The sequence below is a fragment of the Rhea americana genome, unplaced genomic scaffold, assembly GCF_003343005.1.
Source record: "Rhea americana isolate MKP2758 unplaced genomic scaffold, rheAme1 scaffold_2, whole genome shotgun sequence".
In the NCBI taxonomy this organism is placed as follows: domain Eukaryota; kingdom Metazoa; phylum Chordata; class Aves; order Rheiformes; family Rheidae; genus Rhea; species Rhea americana.
The window spans coordinates 2,412,533-2,417,480 of NW_028186149.1; positions in this window are offsets into that span (position 1 = coordinate 2,412,533).

Below are 4,948 nucleotides of genomic sequence, written 5' to 3' on the forward strand. Positions count from 1 at the left end.
GGCTGTTTTCCAGGAAAGGTGAGATCTTCCTGATCTGAAACTGCTGTTCTGTTTTAGTTGAGTAAGACATCATTTATTTTACTAGAAATCTATGGTAGTATATGTATTGTATTAATTGCCTAAATACAGCATAACGAATACCCACYATCACATGCTTATCTCCCAGGTAAAGTGAAGTGCTGTAGGGTTACGTAGTATTGATGCTAATAACCAGGGAATGTGTTAGTGATTGGTGATTCTCAAAGGACTCTTGTTTTGGAGGGGGATCAGAATTACAATCTACAGACTGTTTGCTACTATTGCTTTCTCTGACTATCCCTTCCGTATCAGACATGTCAGAAGACATCAATCAAGCAGTAAAGAAGCCTGCTTGATAGCAAACTAGACCATAAATAATGCCCTCTACCAAAGCACAGAAAATTGTCAAACTGATGAGAACAAAACAATACAGAAGTATTAATTGCCTCTTTAAGAATATAAAACCAGTCTGCTGCTTGGAGCACTGCAGCTCTTTAGGATCTTTAGCTGCTAATGACCACTGGATTCTGAGGGGCTAGAGTTGTCTTCCCAATTATTTAAGAACCTGAAGCAGTCTCTGGGTAGTGATTATTAAAAAGAAAATCAAAGCAATGTGCTGTATTGTGCATTAAAATGATTGTTTTATGGTACTTACGTTTTTATGTAATTTAACACTTAAAAAACTAAAGGTAAAAATATTTAAATTTTTTTTTCCTGATTTCCAAGGTTTTATTTCCCAAATGGATATACTTTGATTATTATTTTGAAGAAATCTTTAAGGAGATTTCTCTCGGAGACACAGAATGTACTATTCATTTATTTCTCTTTATGAGCCCTATAAATTTTAAAAATTTTGGCCTACTGTGGAGAAAAAGCAGTGCTGAAGGACCTGTGCTGCTCTTGGCACAGACATATGAATGGAAGTTCAAGCTGAGCAGACCACTACCACTGCTGCTTCTCCTCAGCTGAATGTTAGTTGTGTGCTGAATGGTCACCCTGGGCCCCGGGTATTCCTGCCAGAAGGCTTCTTCCTAGTCCTTCCTGCAGTTGTGTTCTGGCAAAGGAAGGGGGCTCATGACCTTCAGCTACTTCTAACAGTGGGTAGCTGCTGACCAACTCATTTGCATTTGTTCCTGAAGAGAAGGCTTGTGTACCTCTGAAAGCGAGTAATAGCAGAATGATGCAGGTTGAGACTGTATGGTCCAACCCCCTGCTCAAAGCAAGGTTGATTTCAAGGTTGCTGGGAGCCTTGTCCAGCCAATGTTTGAGTATCTCCAAGGTGGGAGGCTCCTCAGCTTCTCTGGCACTGAGAGAGGGGCAAGAAAGAGGTTGCCTTGTTCCTCAGCACTGATGGGAGGGAAGAGGATCCTCTTCCACTGTGGCTGTTGGCTGCATCTGTGATTTTGCTAATGATATCAGAGAGCATGATAATTGTGGGGAAAACCTTGTACCCTTCCTCTTATGTAACACTCATTTTGGACTGGATTCAATGTAGTGTCCACCAGAATTAACAATTCAGAAAATCTTCCCTAAAGATCAATACCATGCGTCACTTTGCAGAAATGCAAGCAGTAGTGTCCATAAACACTTTTATGGCTGCACTGAACTCTTGGAGAGTGGGTATAACAGCCGCTAACTCATCTGATTGCTGCGACTATGAAGTTAGTAGCTGAGACAAACAGGTAGTCTCCACATTAAAACATATCTCTGTGTTTTCACCCTTGCTAAAAACTGAGAATTATTTACTCGGTATAGGTAGGTCCGGATGGATAGACTTAAAGGGCTTTTGGAAGATCCAGTTTGTAGCAGGGGAGAAGCAGAGTCTGACTCTTCATTAGACTGAAAATGTAACCTGGGCCAGTTTTTAGCAAGTAGTTTCAAAAAGAGCCTGGAAAGCAAGTTTTGTCTGAAAGAGATTTGAAGCCATGAGCAGGTACACTGTCTTGGCATTGCTCGTAAAACTGAAACACATTCCTGTACCTTAGCAGAACACCAAAAAAGCCCAATTCCATTGCATATTTGCTGTCTGTTTATTGCAAATAAGCRTTTATGTTTTTAACCAGAAGCGATTTAGGAAGAAAAAAGTCAAATTAAATTAATTAGATAGCTGCTTCATAATGTTAGAGGTAAAAGTGAATCTGCCTTGAGAAAAGGGTTGTTGGGGATGGGATATGTTGAAAAATATTGGTTAGGGTAAATACTTAGTACTGAGATTCTGCTGCATTTAATAAGGCTGAACAAAGTCAGTGGTGTTTGACTGTAGAAACGGTTGTTAAAGCTTCCCCCTCAACCCCGTTTCCCTGCAGTGCAGATTTTAAATAGCTTGGGAATTCATCTCTGTCAAGATGGAGAAGAGGGGGAACAGCAACTCTTCTGCTTTGTTTGTGAAGCATCAGCTAGAATAAAAGTGGCCAGTGTTGCAGCTGAAGGAACACTGGTAATCGCCTCACATCCAAATGAGTAATTAGCTGAAATAATTACCAGCCTTGAGAGGAATTCACACTTTTTTTTTTTCTTTTGGTCCGTGACAGTATCAAGGATAACAGGTGTTGAGAGTGCCTTGAAGGGACAAAGATTAAAGATTATTTCATTATCTAGATTCCTTTAGGCAGAAAAGTCTTGTGTTTCATCCTGTCATGCACAGAAAGGTCTAAGTAGCATCTCAGTCTCCTCATGCTTTAGCAGTTTTGAGGCTGAGCTTTTGACAGAGAGTGAATATTGTTTGATCTGGGAGAATGGTCTGTCCTTGAGAATTCAGTAAACTCCATCTCTCTGCACAGTCTGATTCCTTCTCAGAGGCCTATGGAAAAGTGCAAATAAGGATGCTGCAGAGACAGTGAGCAACAGTCATCTTTTTATTGAGGTTTAGATTAATTAGGAAAGGAAGCATTTGAACAATTACTTGGAGATTTGCTGATGAAATACTGTATGTGTTTCGGGCTCGTTGTTTCAATATTTGAAAAGAAGTATGGTAAGGAATGTTARTAAGATTTTCTCTTCTTCTGTGTGCTTTTAGGTATTTTTGTTTTGTTACAGTTATACCCAGAGGTCAGACTGCATGAGGGCAAACACCCGTATGTCCTGTGCTGTAGAAAACTACAATTCTTACTTCCTTATTGGAGGGCTATGTTAGAAATGCAAACTCTTCCATGCATTGTAACCCATTCTCAGCTGAAATTCTGCTATTCCAAATATTCTGGAGCTATTTTAATCATTACCAAACTTTTTGTGTCTTACGGAAGTGATCTGCAGGCATAACAGCTCCCAAAATAATCACTAGAGTTGAATATATTCTCATTACAGGCCACAGTATGTACCTGTATTGTATCTATGACAGACCCCTGAAAACTAGTGTTTGAATCCAAAAATGATGTGATGGAAAGGGGGAGAGGTGAGACTGGTGGAACTGATGGAAACTGGGCTTTGCAAAACAGTTTGTGCACATGAACCTTTTGTTATTTAAATTTTACTTTTGCCCTCAACCCATTTTCCTGTCCAGCTCCCATTATAACCTGAAGGAAAATTTTCTGTAGCTGGGTATATGTTTGGTAAATGATCTTTCTTTTGTTTACCTTCATCTTATTTCTCCACCAGGGTGGCAGTATTTGCTTGTTTGTTACATTGTTTTTTTGGTTCCTGATACTCTTGTTTTTCACTAATCTGCTTGTTGCTGCTATTTTTTTATTGTTTTCTATCCTGTATTTTCCATCTACAATTTATGATTCCTCAAAGTTGAAGCAAGTTAGAAATAAGGTATATGTCTTCAGTCCCAATTAGCCTCAAATTATTCTTAATGACAGTCCCCATAATATCATGTAGTTTGAGGGCCTATATATAGTTGTAGATATCTTACAGCTTTACTGCTGTTCATGCAACAAACTATATCACAGTATTATACAATGCATGTAACTCTCAGGAAAAATATGGTCCACCTTCCTGCTAAGTGTTCTGCTGTGGACCAACCTTCCCACATAAAGAAATACTCTATTTCTTTTTGCTGTTTTTGAGAGCTGTTCATATTTTCTCTTTCAGCTTTTATGGAAAACCTTACATATTTTATTATATGTTTTAAGCTAGCAGTTAGCCAGTTTCTTCCCTTAGACATTTGCGTGTAATTCCCTTTGTATGGTCATGTGTACATATCTACAAGAATGGGCTAGGAGGAAGCAAGAAAAGCTGCACAAGTCCAGTTACAGATATAAAATTGGTCAAAAAACTTCAGTGAGGTGCTTTGCTGTGATATATGAAGTATTTCTGCTTTCTGCCAAGATGGCAACAGAAGACTGTGGCACGTGAAGATTAGTCAGACACTTGTGAGCAGGTTAAGTTCAAAAGAGGTTCAAGGTTCAAGTTGACTCTTCTTTTCAATTTTGAGCAGTTTCCTCATTCCTAATTATACTTCCCTCTGCATTTCATATAGTGCTGCTGATCTACTTTTGAAGATGTGTGGGTTTTTTCCTTTTTTTTYCCCCTATAGTTACTTAAGAAAACCCCTACATAATTAATTCAGGCCATAAATATTCATCATTAATTTATCTTTTAAGTCTAGATATGCAGTATACTTAGCTGAAAAAAAACAGCTTGCTACAATTAAAATATAAAATTGTAATAAAAAAGGTAAGGGTCAGTTGAGGATGTGAAGCTCCTAGATTTTGCCAGAGAGTAATTCAGGTGAGGTGGGATGTTTTGTATTCCAGTACTTGGAGTTCTTTGTAAGTTGGAGTTCTCAGAAACCAGTCTCTAATGAAAATATTTTTATATTCATGAAAAAAAATGAGAATTTGACAACACTTCAACCCAAAAGGTCAAGGGCCTGTTTGAATAAATTTTGCTGTATTTTGCCTTTCAGGGAATGAACTGATCTGTCTCCCCAGAGATTATTCCTCCACCTCTCATTGGACTCTTCGTTAGTGGTTGGGACTCATACTTC